Source organism: Lipotes vexillifer, unplaced genomic scaffold (genome assembly GCF_000442215.2).
Source record: "Lipotes vexillifer unplaced genomic scaffold, Lipotes_vexillifer_v1.1 scaffold671, whole genome shotgun sequence".
In the NCBI taxonomy this organism is placed as follows: domain Eukaryota; kingdom Metazoa; phylum Chordata; class Mammalia; order Artiodactyla; family Lipotidae; genus Lipotes; species Lipotes vexillifer.
The window spans coordinates 3,030,865-3,048,869 of NW_006782851.1; the positions used below are offsets into that span (position 1 = coordinate 3,030,865).

At 50.3% G+C, this 18,005-nt stretch overlaps 1 protein-coding gene and 1 non-coding gene across 2 annotated transcripts in view; both read right to left on the reverse strand.

The window, feature by feature from the left end:
* RIMBP2 (RIMS binding protein 2) overlaps window positions 1-17,664 on the reverse strand; it is a 112,326-nt gene extending 94,662 nt beyond the window's left edge. The window contains exons 1-2 of the mRNA XM_007455449.1: window positions 17,635-17,664; window positions 9,144-9,266 (exon numbers count right to left, since the gene is read on the reverse strand). The gene's annotated coding sequence lies outside the window, so the exon portion shown is untranslated. The remainder of the gene's footprint in view (window positions 1-9,143; window positions 9,267-17,634) is intronic.
* Window positions 1,026-1,098, reverse strand: TRNAG-CCC (transfer RNA glycine (anticodon CCC)). Its single transcript has one exon. It is a non-coding gene; the product is annotated as a tRNA-Gly (tRNA).
* Window positions 17,665-18,005: the final 341 nt, after the last annotated feature.

Here is an 18,005-nt window from a genome sequence, read left to right on the forward strand (position 1 = left end):
GAAAGAGTCTAGATGTTCATCTCTGTGCAGTAAGAAGCAATTGGTGGGGCGGTAAGCAGCGGGGGCATGACGCAATTTCTGTTTTATCAAGGTGGCTGTGGCTCGACACCAGGGGATGGCCCATCTTAGGAAGGGCGTACATGCCTGATGGCTTTGCAGAGTGGAAGGCTCACCTCTTGGCTACTGTAAGCAAGGCAGGCTTGCGACTATCCCACCTCCCTCTCTCATTCGTTCAGCCCACAGACATTTATTGTACGGTTTCTCTACGCCAGGCTGGGCCCTGAGGATACAATGATAAGCAAAAAAGATATGGAACTTGCCCATATTGTGCTTCTCCTGGAGGGCAACCAGGACAAAAGCAATCCAGACGGCGGACACAGCAAATGCAAAGGCCCTGCGGTGGCTGGAGCACCCCAGGAAAAGACCGGAGAGGAGGCAGTGTATCTGAGAGTGAGGAGGGGGCTTGGCCTTCCACACCTTAAGTTATTTCTCTCCCTGGCCTCCTCTTTTAACCTTCTACCCCCCTTTTCATTCTATTTCTGCAACTCTGGCCTCTGCTCTGCTCCTCAGACATGGCAGGCACCAGCCCTCTGTCTCAACCCTTTGTATCTGCTGTTCCCTCTGCAGGAACATCCTTTCCCCAGACTTCTCACAACTGTCTTCTTCCCTTCACCCAGGCCTCCGTCCACATGGCACATAATCAGTGAGACCTTCCCAACCACTGAATATAAAGTAGCACTTTCATCTTCGTCACCCTCTATCCCCTCGTGTTTGTCACCCCCTGACACGTACATCAATCTATCAACTCTCTGCCAGAAGCAAGGACAGCACCTAGGAAGTGTTTGCCACATATTAGGTGCTCAATAAATACCTGTTGCATGAATGTGTCTTTTTTTTTTTTTTTTTAATATTTATGTGGTTGCGCTGGGTCTTAGTTGTGGCATGGGGGCTTCTTAGTTGTGGCATGGGGGCTCCTTAGTTGTGGCACGTAAACTCTCAGTTTCAGCATGCATGTTGGGATCCAGTTCCCTGACCAGGGATCAAACCCGGGCCCCCTGCATTGGGAGCACAGAGTCTTAACCACTGGACCATCAGGGAAATCCTGAGTACGTCTTTATGTGCGGGTTTTCATCAGGGCTATTACACTGGAAGGTCTGCAGGAAACCAGTGTCTGAGGCATCTGGGACCCATTTCCTCTGAATATCACCATATCTGGTCCTACTTTTCTGGCTGTTCAAGTGCAAAGTTACTTGGCGGCCCCCCTGATAGAGCAAAAAAGGACACTGAAAAAAAAATATTAACGTATCGATGTGCTGGTGCACTCCTGCTTTGCATAACCCATTACAGACCTTAAGGCGCACGTTGTCTTTTGCTAAATTGAATTATAAGTATGAAGACACGTGGCCCATCAGTGATATTTGGAAACAAAAAAGCCAACATATGGACGTGATCAATGAGTAATCATCAGCTCAGACAGACGCGCAACGCATGTTGGCCCGACTCCAGAGCTGTGTGACACCACATCAACATAAAATGCACGCTCTTCATTTACCGAATGGCACGTCCTCTCTGCCCCCATCGCTCTGAGAACTTGGAAGAAGATGGTGTCAGGTACAAGGCAGCACCATTTAGTTGACGACTGTGACCACCAGATGTTCAAAGGACAGGACGCCGTGGTCGCCTTCAGAGCTTCACACTTTAACCCCAATGAATTGTTCCTGCCTTTCACGTCATCTGATGACTGAATGAAGCCGCTTCCTGAGGATTAGCAGGGTGGTCCCCAGCGTGAGGACGGAGGTTCTCCCGCACCAAGGATCCCATGCTCACGGTGCACTCCGTCTCCAACACGAGGGGGTTCCCTGACCCCCAGTCCAAACCCCTAATGATCCGCATCACAGCCAACGGCTCCATCCCTCACCCAAATACACTTCCGAGCCCTTGGCATCACCCTTGGCCTTTCCCTATCATACCCCCCGGCCAAGCCGTCAGCAAATCCTGTTGATTTCACCTTGAAAATATACGCAAACTTGACCGCTTCTCTCTCCCCTCTGCTCCTGCCTTGGGCGACGCACCCACATCCCGTGTCTGGAGAATCCCTCCTAATCCACCCCTGTTCCCCAGCTGCTTCTCTCGGTGCGGCCACTGCAGTGACCCTCGACAAATGAAAAGCACATGCAGTCCATCAGCTCTCCAGCACCCCGCCCCGGGAGCATCGATCCCCTCCCCACGTGTATCCACTGGCTTGGTAAGGGGACGTCACATCTGTTCCTGCATCTCTTGAAACCAGGCCGGCCTGAAAGTTGCTTTGGCCGACGGTGGGGAGGGAGGGAGGGACTTGCACCCTTCCAGACTGGTCCTCATGCGTCCTCCCGCGCACCCCTCTCCTTCATGGCCCGTCATGCCGCTCTCAGAAGCCTTAGTTAGCCTGCTGGGGGCTGGAACAGCAGGGAACAAAGCCAGTCACCCTGACCCAAACCGTCCGGCGTCAACCAATAGCCGGCCAACTGCGTGTTCAGCCAAGTCCAGCCAAGACGACAGCACCGTGCAGCCAAGCCACAGCCTCGGGAATGGTACGAAAAGTTCTTGTTTTGAGCCGTGGGCTTTGGGCTGGTTTCTTATGCAGCAGTTTTGTGACAAACGTGTCTGGCGACACTTAGAGCAAATTCCAAAACGCTTGGATTTCTACTTGGGCTCATAAGACTGCCAGACCTCACCCCAATCTCAGCTTCATTTGCACCACCCGCCCCTCGTTCCCTGTTCACCAGCCACCCGGCTGATACTCGGACACGTCAGAAATCTGCCCATCTCAGCTCCTTGCACTTTCCACCTGCCTGGTGTTCCTCCCCTGAAAGTGGACAAGCCCCCTGCACCCCCTTCACTGAGAGGCACTCACTCTGCTCAGTTGATTTGTCTGTGAGGAGCCCCCTCCCAACCATTCTTTATTTTATTAAAGTGTACTTGATTTACAAGGTTGTGTTAGTTTCTGCTGTACAGCACAGTGACTCAGTTATACATATACAGACCTTCTTTTTCTTATTCTTTCTCATTATGGTTTATCGTAAGATATTAAATATCGTTTCCTGTGCTGTACGGTAGGACCTTGTCGTTTCCAGCTACTTTTTATTTATTTATTATTATTTGTGTGTGTGTGTGTGTGTGTGTGTGTGTGTGTGTGTGTGTGTGTGTGTGTGGTATGCGGGCCTCTCACTGTTGTGGCCTCTCCCGTTGCGGAGCACAGGCTCCGGACGCGCAGGCTCAGCGGCCATGGCTCACGGGCCCAGCCGCTCCGCGGCACGTGGGATCCTCCCGGACCGGGGCACGAACCCGCGTCCCCTGCATCGGCAGGCGGACTCTCAGCCACTGCGCCACCAGGGAAGGCCTCCAGCTACTTTTTAAAAGGGTCACTGCATCACTTCCTACTGCCTCGCCCGAATTTATTGTCCTTCAAAGCACTTATCACTGCCTGACATCATGTTACAAATGCGTGTCTTTTTCTGCATGGATTCTTCTCATTGACTCTGTTTTGCTAATTACAACATTTCTGCTGCCGGGAACCGGGCCTGGTACACAGGCAGTGCTCAATCAACATGTATGAATGAATGAGTGAGTGAATGAATGAATGAATGAATGGTCATGTAATAGACACTGTGGGCCAGGGACACCACTGTGTGTCCTGACTATGCAGAGCCCTGTTGAGATGCACGGGTACAGCCCTTTCTCTTGGTAAGGACGCTGGGTGTGGGGTGATTCCCAACCAGATAAGGTGGACGGGCGAAGGGGAGCCTTCTCATCCCATCTTTGCTCAAACTCTGATGTTTTCCATCTCTTGCTATTTTTAATTCCGTAGAACAGGAATGGCCCAGGCACATTACTTTTCCTATTCTTCAATTCCCACCACAAAGAACTCTCCCTGGGTTCTTCCTAGGTGTGGGGAATCTGGCTTTAAGGATTCCTCCCAATTTTCCTTGCTAAGAGCTCAGGAAAATGGCCTTTAGGTCTGCTTCCCCAAAGAAACCCCCGAAGAAAGACACATGGGAGAATGGCTCCTCGGTAGCTATGAAGATGCTGCTGAAGACATTTTCTACTACGTTGCTCTGCATCCCCCTCTGAGACGTCATTCCAAGTAAGAAAATCACGTTCAGTCCTCCATGCTTCGTTTTCCTGGGGAAACTCTCTTAGGGAGTGAGAATTATGTAATTGCCTATATCTCCTTTTATATCCAGGCTACATGGAAACACAGGCCAAATGAGAATCTTAGAGTAACTGTGTCTAACCTCCAGGCTGGCATATTTGAATTCTCCTTTCTCTTTATCTGAATTTTTCACTTCCATTCATATCATTTGAGCAATGTTCTATTACATGTGACGGTTTTGGTGATTTGACGATATTCTTGGAAAGAAGCATGAAACACATAGATAATGAATTCATCAATTATTATTTTTAAAAGTATAAAAATTGGGACGAATTCACATCAGGTTAACTATTATTGGTTTGGTTCGTGCAGGGGGTATTATTCTCATTGGACTGTCTTAGAAAACAGCCTCAAATCCTGTCTTCTCTGTTTTACGAATAGTTTTTGTATTTTGAAGGAAAACAGGCATTCCATTCACAATCTGGTAAAAAAAAAACAGTGACAGTGTGATTCTGCGGGCCACACAACCTGTCCCTACCCCAAACTAGCAGCTCAGCATTGTTGCTTCTCCCAGATGAGGGTCAGGGGTTAGCCAGCTGGTCCAGGCTCGGCGGCAGACACGCTGACACTGGAATCCTGCACCACACAACCTCCCCCTCAGGTGGCCCCCGAGCCTGGGCAAGTTCTCTTTGGTTCTCAGCAAATCACGTTGATCGACACTGGTTTGGGGATCAAATTCTCTTCAAATCAATGACAACTAGAGACATTACATCACACTCCAGGAGTTCTGGGGATGTCCAGGCAACTTCTGGAAATGCAACGTCATCATTTTGCCCAAGTTTACAGCAACGACAGGATTTTCTAAGCCGAGTCAGCTGCATCTCCGCCCAGCATGGCAATCACCTCCTCCCTTCTCCATCGCCCACTGATGGGCTTTGCTGCTCAAGAAAAAAAGGAAGGGGCTTCCCTGGTGGCGCAGTGGTTGAGAGTCCGCCTGCCGATGCAGGGGACGCGGGTTCGTGCCCCGGTCCGGGAAGATCCCACGTGCCGCGGAGCGGCTGGGCCCGTGAGCCATGGCCGCTGAGCCTGCGCGTCCGGAGCCTGTGCTCCGCAACGGGAGAGGCCACAGCAGTGAGAGGCCCGCAACCAGCAAAAAAAAAAAAAAGAAAAAAGAAAAAAAGAAAGGCTAAGGTGGAGTGGGGAGTTTGGGGTTAGCAGATGCAAACGATTACACTTAGCATGGATAAACAACAAGGTCCTACTGTACAGCACAGGGAACTATATTCAATATCCTGTGATAAACCATCATGGAAAAGAATATGAAAAAGAATATATACACGTATCACTGAATCACTTTGCTGTATAGCAGAAATTAACACAGCATTGTAAATCAACTCTACCTCAATGAAGTAAATTTAAAATAAAATAAAAAATAAAATACAACCACCAAATTGCAAAACAAAAAGACGGCTGATCTTGAATAGCCCTCTTATTATCATGACCAAAATATCAGAAGGAGAACATGGAAATCGCTGTGCTTTCAATCGGTCCAAACTGAGGCGATGCTGATCAAACATGCAGCTACCCCGCTTGAGGGGGGTTCTCTGAAAGCAGCAAAGTTTGGCAGGTTCTGTCCAGGAGCCCAGGGAGTTCAGCCACTGTAGTGGAATCATCACCTCCCCGACCTTTTCCCTCCTTGTTCTCAGCCCCAGAGGCTCTCAGTGCTGGGTGTGGGAAAGGGCAGATCACACAGGGTTTTGCAAATTTTTAAGACACGCGCTTTCCTTCAGCTGCCATGGAGTCAACCCCTTGCAAAGGACATGCCTCTCGTCATCTCCGGGTCTTCTTTCTCTCCCTTTTTGCACAGAGCAAAAAGCTTTCGAGAAAGAGCTCCGTTTGCTCCCGACAAGGTCCCTGCCCCAGGCCAGCCTGGTCGGGCGCATCCGGCGTTGCAGCCCTCCTGAGGGGGCCCCATCATCCAGTCACTCACTGAAATGGTACTGAGAAGAACTTTATGCAGAAGGTGCTCAGGGCCTGGCTTTGCTCCAGGATCAGAGCCAGGAAAGGGGCGGGGCAATGGGGGAGGATGGAGTCAGGGCGGGAGGGGAGGACAGGGGTCCCGAGAGGCGAGGCGAGGGCAGCTGCACGCTGCAGGGCTGTGACCAGGGAGGCGCCAGGCTTTGGGCAAGCGAGCTGGGCTGGCGGGTCCTGTGGATGGTTTGCGGATGGTGCTGGGACCGGTACTGCTCTGGCCACCCCGTGAAGAACAGGCTAGAACAGCACAGAGGGAGGCGGCGACCAAGAGAAGGCGAGGGCCAGACCCCGGCCCTGTGACGCTGTCATTTGTCCCCGTGGGCCCCTCACAGCCTCCAACCTCTCCCCCTCTTGCTGCTTTCCTGGTGACAAAGATGACCGTGTCCCGATGGCTGTTCACAGCCTGCCCATCAGCTATACCCAATTCCACCCTCAGAAACGGGGCCAGAGGGACAGGCCCATCCAGAGCCCACACCCTCCCCTCTGGACCACAGTCCAGCTCCCCAGACCCTGGAATTCCCCCTCCTCAAAGTCCCCAAGCGCCCACGCCAGCTCCTGCACAGGCCTCCTCCCTAGTCTGCCCCCCAGAAGGGCAGGTGACACCCCCGGGGTGTACCCCCTGGACAGGGTGGGCAGCCGAGGAGAGGGCTGTTTGCAGGGCGCCACGGACAGAACCTGGACGTGAACTCGGGCTGTCTCCACGTGTGCAAGGCCCTGGCGATGAGGCTCAAGCCCCAGGTCAGAAGGAAGGACGGCGGCCCCACGAGGCCAGTGAGAATGCACAGCCTTTCACCCACTCCAGGTAGCAGGAGAGACTGTCCTGAAGCCCGGCAGGCAGGAGACAAAGACGGGAATTTCATGCCCTGAAATTATAAACAGGGTCTCCTCTACCTACAGGTAGCATCAGTGCTGTTGGTCACCTCCTTCAGATACTCCAGGGGTAGGGCAGGCTGAATAATGTTCCCCAAAGATGTCCACCTCCCAGTCCCTGGGGCCTGTGACTATGCCACCTTAAACGACAAAGGGACCCTGCAGATGTGATTAAGTTAAGGACGTTGAGATGTGGAAATCATCCAAGTGGACGCAGTGTAATCACAGGGTCCTTAAAAGAGGGAGGCAGGAGGTCAGAGAGGAGAGAAGATGCTAATTGCTGGCTCTGCAATTAGCAACTTCTAATAACAGGGAGGGGCTGGGAGCAGCTGCCAGAAGGTGGGGAAGGCAGGGAAGGGTCTCCCCAAACCCTTCCGAAAGGCAGGCAGCTCTGCTGACACCTTGATTTTAGCCCCGTGTGACTCATTTTGGATCTGACCTCCTGAACTGTAAGAGAATACATTTGTTTTATTTCACGTTGGGACAATTTGTTACAGCAACAGTAACAAACTAATTCACAGAACTTCTCACCCTCGGTGCCAATGACAATTTGGGCCACTTATTTCTTTGCTGTGGAGGTGGTCCTGTGCATCGTAGGAGACTTAACAACATCCCCGGCCTCTGCACACGTGATGCTAATAGCCCGCTCCCCGGTCCCAGCCAGCAAAAATGTCTCCAGATTGTCAAATATCTCCTGGGGGCATAGTCACGTACACCGTCCTTCATGCTGACTTTACTCCAACAGACCCTCAGCAAAGCCCCCGGGCGCGCCTGGATTCCCAGCCCATCCGCCACTGAATTCACCAAACCCTGACTTTCACCAAACCCAAGCTTTACAGGTTGAGTTGAACGAAGCACGCTTTGTGCCTCAGAGAACTTGCAGTCAGTGGTCGAGGCAGCTGCGGAAATGCATAATTACATGGCGGTATCTCATTCCTTTACAGCTATGTTCTAAACTCAGAGCAAATGGTAAAAAGCAGCACGGTCAGGGTTAGCCTTGGCCTTTCCTCCAGAGAGTGTCAGGTGGACACACGGGGGCATCTTACATGCCACCAGCACTGGGTACAGATCTGCCACCTCCTGAGAGCCACACGAGGGGCGTGGGTCCCCTTCAGGGCCAGCAATGAGAGAACAGGGCATCTTCCCTCTTCAATTGAGATGTAATTCACATACCATAACATTCACCCTTTTAAAGTATACATTTCAGAGGTGTTGGTACATTCACAAGGTTGTGTAATCATCACACTAATTCCAGAACATTTTCATCACCCCCAGAAGAAACCCCGTATCCACTTCCCACCTCACCAAATAGTCCCAGCCAACCACTGATCTGTGTCCCCTCAGAGTTCTAGACGTTTCCCCCAAATAAGCTACAGATGCAGAGTTAAAATCACTTCCTGATGCAGGAGGGTGGGTGGGTGCAGCACAGCTCTGTTCCATGCGTGTGAAATACAAAGGCTTAATCTAGGTACTAGATTGTAGGAATGCAGGTGATGATTATTTTATTCTTTTATGTTTAAATATGTTTTCCCCACTATGAGAATCCAATAAAATTTTAACACTCAAAAAAAAAAAAAAGCCAAAGAATTCATTCAGCTTAACTCAGTAACATCAATAGCAAATCAACCCACCCATTAAATATTGAAGGAGATCCCAGCTCATCAAGAATGCATGAAGCTATCCAATTACCTGCACCCTGATAAAGCAATTTTCTGACTTAGCTATTCTCCTTATGACAAAGGTCGTTAACCATCTGAAGAACAGCTTAAAATTCATGAAGTTTGAAAAACCAAAGGTAGACACCTCTGGTCTTCAACATAAGCCCAATTTCCATTCCGGAGCGCTGCCTACCATCTCTTGTTCAGCAGTGTTTAACATTCCTAAGAAATGGAAATGCATAATAGGTTTTACAGGATCGCTTCCAGAAACATTCAAATTTTCTTAGTTACTGACTTGTATGCCGCAGAAAGGGTAAAAGCAGCGCCAAGAGCCCTGAATTTTGATGATCTTGAAACTCAGAAGGAGTTTCAACCACATTCTGCTTCGGAATTCCGCAGCCCCTCCTTCACGCTCACCCTCAGGAAAGCGGAAGTGAAGCCCATCCTACCTTTAGGACCTGTTCTAGGTTCTCCAGCTTGGCTTGGAGTTGGTGTTTCTCCTTCACGGCCAAATCGCGTTCTCTGGTCACTATGGTGAGCGTGTGTTTAAGCCGAGCATACTCTGCTTTCACCTACAAGTAGCAAGGATGGAGAGAAGGGGCTGTTTACAACATGCATAGGAGGTGCGGTGGGTATTTGTCCCCAGCTGTCATCTGTCACCTCCCCTTTTTGGAGACTCTTCCCCTCTGTCATCCTCAGTCATGGACTTCGTGGTGGGTCCACTCCTGCTGGGGTGAATACGCGTGACCACAGGCTGGCCAGTCAGCACACAGCCTCCCTCTTCATCCCGCCCATCCTCGCCACGGCCACAGTGATTGGCTCAGGACTGGGAATGTGACCCAGGTCTGGCCAATCAGTGTAATTCCATGCCCCGGATATGGTGATGGGTTGGGGCAGGGTACAGGACCCAGGCGCATCCGCGGAGAATGAGATATTGGCCTTGTGTAGGAATCTGGGAAGAGACTCTCTCTTTTGCCCTCTGGACTTGGAAAGTTGAGGACAAAGGCTGGAGCTACAGTGCCATGTGCCATCATGAGGGAAGAACTCAGCTGAGAATAGAGCCAAGAGATGCCGAGGGAGAAGCAGGGTCCTGATGACATCATTTGAGCACCTAGACCACGCTGTGCCTGAAGCTAACGTTTTCCTTTCCTGTTACTTTTGGGCCAATAGATTCCCTTGGTTTGCTTGTACCAATTTGAATTGTCTTCTGTCCCTTTGAACTGAAAGTCTTAACAGACAAAATGTTACCCAGATTGTCGAGCCATACTAATTCCTGTTGTCTAAAATTTTCACCCCTGTCTTAAAAGTGGACAAAAGTGACAACAAGGCTCCACATGGATTAGAATGATGGGTGTTCCAATAACCTCAGAAATCATGTCCATCCTAAGCCCACAACCCCCAGGACCACATTTAGAACCTATCTGGGAGGCTCCACTAATTCTCAATCTCTCCTCTAGCTTCTTTGAAACAGATAAGGGCAGCCATTGATGAGAGAAGTTACCTGATTTATTTTCCTTTATTTTTCATTGTGCAGCATATTTTAACCCAGCCACAGGATTTTAATTTCTTTCCCTCCTCCCCAAACATTACAACATGAATTACGTCTTCAGTAACAGACTGTCACAGAGTCATGTGTGTGTTTGTTTTTTTAGCTACGAAAGTCCTGTTTCAAACGCTTTAGGTACAGAGTGTTCGTTTAACCTTACAATTTCTGTGGCACAGAAAGAGAGGAAGGCACCCACTTGGCATTCCTAAATGGAACAGGGTTACATGGAAGCTGTTATTAAGAGGTCGTAGAGAGATCTGATTCACAGAGGTGTTTTCATGCCATTTTGCTACAGCATGATGCATCAGGCAATGAACGTGGGGAAAAATTCAAATGCTCCCTTGTGAAAATGTCATGACCTATAGGAATTAAGCAGTACCCACACTTGAACCTCAACACTGGGTTTGCTGAAAAGCCATCACTTCTCATGCTCTGGCTAATCAAGGAAACTAGACTTGGGACTAGTGTTCGAATACCCCAAGTCCAGTCTCATACAGTAGCCAGCATAAGCTCTCCGGAATAGAAATCAGATCTTGCTGCTTCCTGATTGAAACCTCCCGGGGCTGCCATGGAAATCAGAATAAAATCCAAACTCCTGATGTGGCCCCAAAGTCCTGTAGCATCTTGCCCACCCACCTCTCTGATCTGACCCGCAACTATTCACCCTGCTCAGCCACCCTGGCCTCTTTTTGTCCCTTGAACAAGCCAAGCTTATTCCCGCCCCAGGGCCTTTGCACGTGCTCTTCCCATTGGGGCATCCCTACCCAGCTCCCACTCCACCCTCCGTCTCTGCCAGTCTGGCTCCTTCTCATCAATTATGTCACTACTCAGACAAGCCCTCGGGTACCAAAATCCTCCCCACCTGTCTGCCTCCTTTCCCCTCACTGCTTTGCCCTGCTTTATTTTCCACGGGCGTTTATCATTACGTGAAATTATCCTGTGAGCTGTTTACGTTTTTCTTGGGGTTTCTCCTCATTAGAATGTAAGCTCCGATGGGAAAGGAGTTTTCTTTTGTGATCCGATTCTCTGTCGTCAGACAGGAGAAGCAGAGTGAACAGCCAAAGTCCACGTAAGTCAGGTGTTTCCAAGAAACTCAGATTCACGCGTTGTAGGGAAGCCTCCGACTTGGGTTTCAGGCTCCGTTTGCTGACCTCATTTATTTCCGTACATTTAGCTTTTATCCAGTCCCTTATAAGAGCACCGGGCAGTCAGGAATCACCCTCCCGAGGGCACTGACCAGGCCTTTGGCCAAGAATAGCCAATCCCCAGCCTGCAGAGAGACCACAACCCAGATGTGAATCTGGTAACTGACTGGCAGGCACCAGACCTGCTCTCCCACAGGGATGTTGCCAACGGTGGTTAGGACAGACATTAGAGGGTCAGGCCCACCCATAAATCCCGCTTACCCCACATGGAGCTAAAATGCTGTGCTTTTGTTGTGGGAAATACTGTGTTCATTGTATATAGTAACTTAACAGAAAGCAATACTGTTGGGGGAAAGAAGCAAGCTTTATTTGTCTTGAAGACAACGCTTTAAAGGATAGCAGCTGTGGACGAGGAAGAATCTGCCAGAGGACTTCTGGGCAACTAAAAGGCTCCGGAAGTCGTTGGCATTTGCACTTTAATACATCTAATATACTTCATCTCATGCCAAGATTGTGGTTTTGCATTTCTTTGACTTAAAATTTTCCATTGTGTCCCCTTTATGGTTCTCGGAATGATTAAGGTCACTTCCCTGGTTTGCAACAATGGAGAGAAAGTCTGCTGGTAAGGAGACAAAAGGATAGATTTGGGGAGAGACTGAGGTAGGCTGAATAAAGAAAGACCCCACAAGGACGTGCACATCCTAACCCTGGAGCCTGTGAATGTTACCTTACATGGCAAAAATGACTTGGAAGGCGGTGATTAAGATAAGGACCTTGAGATGCGGAGATTGTCCTGGATTATCCTGGGGGGTCCAGTGTAGCAATGACAAGGGTCCTGATGAGAAGAAGGCGGAGAATCGGGTCAGAAAAGAGAGATTTTAAAGATGCTGTACTGCCGGGTTTGGACAGGGAGGAAGGGGCCATGAGTCCAGGAATGCGGGCGCCTCTAGGAGCTGGAAAAGCTGAGAACGCAATTCTCTCCTGGAGCCTCCAGAAGGAAGGAGCCCTGCCGACACCTTGATTCTAGGACTTCTGACACCGACCAGTCTGGTTCCAGTGACTCCACAATTAAGAAAGGAAAAGTAAAAGAAAGTGTTGGCAACGTGAGGTTACATTGGTCTCGGAAACTCACATGAAAAATACCTGTGTGTGAAAATCTCTGATCTCTCCCAAGAAATGAAAATTCTCCACTGTCACTGGTCACATCACCCTCCAGCTCAGCTCCCTTAACTCGCCCACACCCACCTAAATGGCCCTTAGTAACGCTCCCCATTGCTTTTCGAGGTGTGGCATCTCTTTCCCGCAGGGACCCAGACTGAGATGCCGCGTGACCCCATTCTCCGTGACAGGCCAGCGGGAGTCTCTGGGGGGCAATGACCCCACGTGAACACGATGCTTTAGAAGAAAGGCTGGGCTGCTCCAGCTGCAGCGAGGATGGGACCCTCAGCAATGCTGCAGTGACCACAAGAGCCGCAGTCCCTGCGGGACGGCGTTGCAGGGGAGCAGGAGCCCGTGTCCCCAACCGTCTCCAGCAGGTGCCTCTGCCCTGGGCTCTGGAACTTCTGGTCGCATGAGAACAAGAATGCCCCCTGGGTGTTTACGTCACCCAGCCTGGGTCCCTGCTACCTGCAGCTGAAAGAACCGCAGCTGACTCTCGCAGAGAAGGGGGCTCTCTCTGATTTGGTAACAGCCGATCCTGTCTGGAAACAGGACTGAGGCTCCAAACAAAAAACGCTCTAAATGTCGACTCAACGGGCTGCTTGCAGCGCTGGAGTCTCAGGACCTCACGCCACTGCCCAGCCGGCCTTTCCAGCCCTGCCCGTCCCTGGAGCCTTGGAAGAGAGGCCCATCGGCTTACAAGTCCCTGGTCCCCGGCTGCCCAGTGTCCGGAGCTCAAAGCCGGTCACCTTCATGACCAGAGAACCCCATAGAGCCAAACCTGTGTCCTGGCACCTGGACTAGAACATTCTCCTGGGAATCAGCCAGGTTATCTACTGAAGGAAAAGGAAGTCTCGGACTAGCAGAAAGGATGGGAGAGATTTTCACTAAGATCTATAAACTCCCCTCCTTCACAACAAAGAAAAAGAGTTCCCAGATGTTCAAGCTTAAGAGCCCAGACAATTCCTCCTAAGGTGGAAAGCTAAGAACAGTGGACCCTTACAAGATTTTGTTGTTTAATAAAGGAAAAATAGATAATGATACTCAGGTGTGCCTGCTGGGCTTTTCCAGCCAAAGGTATGTGGCTCCACGAATCCCAAACGTCCACGTGTGGCAGCCGACAGATGCCCAGTTTTCTCAGTAATGCAAGGAAGAAGGGAGACCACCAGCTAGGGGGTGGCACGACCACTGTTCATACCAGTCATCTGTGACCGAACCCGGAATTCCAGCCAACCTCAGATTTCTGGCCAGCAGGTGAAAAGAGTTCACAGGTCATAGGTTCACAGGTCATGAACTTAACACCCCACACAGTACCTGGCTTCAGAACATGGGTACCACCGTGTCCTGCTTGCTGCCCGGGACCTCCCACCGCACACAGACACAGCGGCGCATTCCTGACTCAGGCACCAGATCCGGCCACTCGACTCGTCTCTATATCAAAATACAGATTTCGGTGGCAGCCACAGCAGCACCAGGTGGGAAAGTAGCTTAAAACATTTGGCAACAGTTACTCAGTGAGAAAGTAGCCTGAACCTCCAGTTAGCTACCAGAACAGCTGCCCAGTTTGGGCGGGGGGGAGCTTAATGGGCTCCTTTGAACCCAGGCAAGTAAGAAATTTGAAATCAGTTTAAAAAACAAAAAACGTTTGGTTTGCAGGCTTCGAGGGCATTGACCCCATCCTTTGCGCTGTGTCCTGCATTCCCAGCTCATTTGTTTCCTTCCACAGGGCTGCCTGCCCAAGGGAATTCAATGCAATATTCCAGATAGTCCAATATCCAATTTTGCACCTAAGAGGCAATCCCTTCTGGGCAGGCTTCAGGGAACACACTGACTGCATCCCTTTGCCTCAATAATTAAGAGCTTTGATCATTAAATTTGCTTACTTAATCAAGGCGACTAAAAAGCAGACTGCACATCCAAGCCCGAATCAGCTGGGGGAACTGGGAATTCCCAGACGTCTTCCAGAGAACCAGGAAGGTTCCTTGTGTTTCTACAGGTCACAGGGGTGGCCCCCCAGTGGATCTGGTGCTGTGGTTGTATGTTTTCAGCAGCAGCACAAACCGACCTGCCCCTCGCACATCCCCAAGTTACCCTGGGACACAGACGCCGGTCCCTGAGGGCAGTCTTTTTTTTTTCTTTAACATCTTTATTGGAGTATAATTGCTTTACAATGGTGTGTTAGTTTCTGCTTTATAACAAAGTGAATCAGCTACACATATACTTATATCCCCATATCTCCTCCCTCTTGGGAGTCTTTTAATGCTGAAGGGAGCTCATTTTCTGGGCCTTGAAGCTTTGTTTAAAAGGCCACAGCGGGGCTTCCCTGGTGGCGCAGTGGTTAGGAATCCACCTGCCAATGCAGGGGACACGGGTTCGAGCCCTGGGCCGGGAAGATCCCACACGCCGCAGACCAACTAAGCCCGTGCGCCACAACTACTGAGCCTGCGCTCTAGAGCCCGCAAGCCACAACTACTGAGCCCACGAGCCACAACTACTGAAGCCCGCGCACCTAGAGCCCGAGCTCCGCAACAAGAGAAGCCACCAAAATGAGAAGCCCGCAGACTGCAACAAAGAGTTGCCCAGGCTCGCTGCAACTAGAGAAAGCCCGTGCGCATCAACGAAGACCCAACGCAGCCAAAAATAAATAAATAAATAAATTTATAAAAGGCCATAGTGTGGAGGCAGCAGGGGAACAAGTGTCAAATCTTAAAGTGAAAAAATAATGTCGGACTTGGTGAGAGTTCTATGGGAGCAGGGGTGCCCCTCGGGGTAGCTAGAGAGCCAGGTCTGGGAACGAGACGGTGGTGGTACCCACCACCTGGGTCTGCCATCACCAAGCAGGGACCACACTCCGGGTGTAGGAACCCAGCTTAGGAGCAGACAGACGTGCACATGGAGTGATCTGAGCGAAAGAGAGAAAGCCAAAAAAAAAAGGAAAAAGAGGAAGAAAGAGAGAAAGCCATCCCAGCATCAACCCTTCCTCTGGCCAGCTTGCCCAGCCCTGTCGTCAGCCCGCCTCTGATGCCGAAAGCACCACCATTTTCTTCATCTTTGTTCCTGTTTAAATAAAAAGACTCTTGGGCTGAGAAGGTCACTAAGCCTCATTATGGATTCACACTTCAGCGTGAGTGAGTTTATCAGAGACTTTCCTGTTTGGAAGGAAAAAGGACAGAGGACACAGGGCCTGGCAGGAATAGGGGGCAAGGGGAACTAAAGGGAGAGTTGGGGGTGTAGAAAAAACACATCATTGTTTTAATCGTGGTAAAATACTCATGACATAAAATTTAACGTCCTCACCATTTTTAAGTGTACAGCTCAGTGACATAAAGTACGGTCACACAGTTGTGCAATCATCACCACCAGAACTTTCTCATCTTCCCAAACTGAAACTCTGTCCCCATTGGACACTAACTCCCCATCCCCCACTCCAGCCCCAGCACCCACCATCCTGCTTTCTGTCTCTAGGAATCTGACTGCTCTAGGGACTTTATATAAGTAGAATCCTACAGTATTTGTCCTTCTGTGACTGCCTTTTCACTGAGCATAATGTCCTCAAGGTTCACCCGTGTTGCAGCACCGCTGTCAGGACTTCCTTCCTTTAAAGGCTAATAGTCCATCGTATGTATATACCACCTTTTGTTATCCGTTCATTTGTAGATGGACACGGTGGCCTCCACATTTTGGCTATTGGGAATAATGCTGCTATGAACAGGGGTGGACAAATAGTTCTTCTCAATCCTGCTTTTCATTCTTTTGGGTGTATCTCCAGAAGTGGAATTGCTGGCTCATGGTGTGACTCCATTTTTAATTTGCTAAGGATCTGCCATCCTGTTCTCTGTAGTCCCTGCACCATTTTACATTCCCACCAACACTTGCTATTTTCTGAAAAGCACAACTTTTTTGGGGGGGGGGTGGAAAGAAAAAAAAAAAAGGCCAAATGGGAAGGCAGGAAAATAAGTATGAAATCAAGAAAGCTCTAATTTTTATAGTAAACTGAAATATGCTTTAGTAAATCTGTGAAATTAGCGACTCCAAACCACCAACCAATCGTTAACTAATACTTACTCTGAGCACCACTGTGTCCTGTTAGATCAGGTTCTGGGGATACAGTGATGGATATGAAGGCAAAGACCTCTGCTACCTGGGAGGTGACACTCTTACGGGGGGTGGGGGGACAGACACACACATTAGTGAAGACACATGATCGACCAAGTAATAACAGACACAGGAGGACAAAAGCCAGGTGAAGCCACATGGTTAGAAGGAGGAGGACGGAGGGACGCAGGTGGGAAGCAGGGAAGGTCTAGCTGAGGACGTGACTCTTAGGCTGACATGTGAAGAGCGAGAAGCTGACGGCCATTGGAAAAGGAGGGAGTAGAGCTCTAAGCAGGGAAAGTCATGGCCTGCCCGGCAGGCTTGGTGGTCAGAGGAGTAAAAAGAAGGTCAGCGTGGACAGAACTCCAGGAATCAAAGGTCGAGAGGCAGGTGACAAGGCTGAGCAAGGTGGCGGCCGTGGGGAAGAGCTGCATTCCTATTTGGGGAGGAAGTGTCCGCAGAGGGGCAACACCGTCTGGCTTGAATCACCAGATCACTCTTGATCCTGCCGGAAAATGACTGTCGGATGTCAGGAAGGGTGGTAAGCAGGCCGTTTCAGCATCTGGGCCAGAGAAGATGGCGGCCTGCATTGGTGGGACACAGTGGGGATGGGCTGTTCAGAGTGAGGTGCGGGGGTGACGAAAGGAAGAATCCTGCACCGCTCCCAGCATCTTGGCCTGAGCAGCTGGGCGATGGCCAGTCACTGGGATGAGAAAACTAGGAGAGGCAATGGTTTGGGGATCGGACATGGGAAGTTTTGCTCTGGCCCCGAGGTGAGCGAATAGACGTCTAAGTAGGGATACCTAGCAGACAGCAAACGAGACATTTCCCAAGTGCTTCGTGCAGCAGCCACATGATGAAATATAAGAGGCGGGACCCAGGGTCCCGGCCGCCCTCCTTTGGGTGGCCTGCAGTGAATCATCCCCCTCCACCTTCCCCAGGTCCCTGCCTGACAGCCCCCCTCCCGGTGGCCCATCAATAGTGGCTGTCGGTTACCTTGTCCAGCTGCCGGGCCCTTGCGGGAAGGCCTGCATGATGGGGTCTCAGGCGATGGTCTCCTTGGGCAGCATCCTTCAGTGCATTTTCCTAGAACAAAAGGAAAGGGCATCGTGAGATGAAGCCCCAACCTCCAGAGGCACGTGGAACACAGTGGTGACGGGTTTTGATTTGAAATTCGACGTGGGTTGGGTGTGGCTCTGCGATTCACAAGGCTTGTGGTACTGGATCGGTTTCTTCTCTTCTTTCTGAGCCATGAGTTTCCTACTCTATAAAACGGGAGGAATGATACTTTACGATGATGTTACAAGCAGATGATAAAATGATCTCTATAAAGCCTGTGGTGAAGTGTCCGGCAGATGATTCACGTC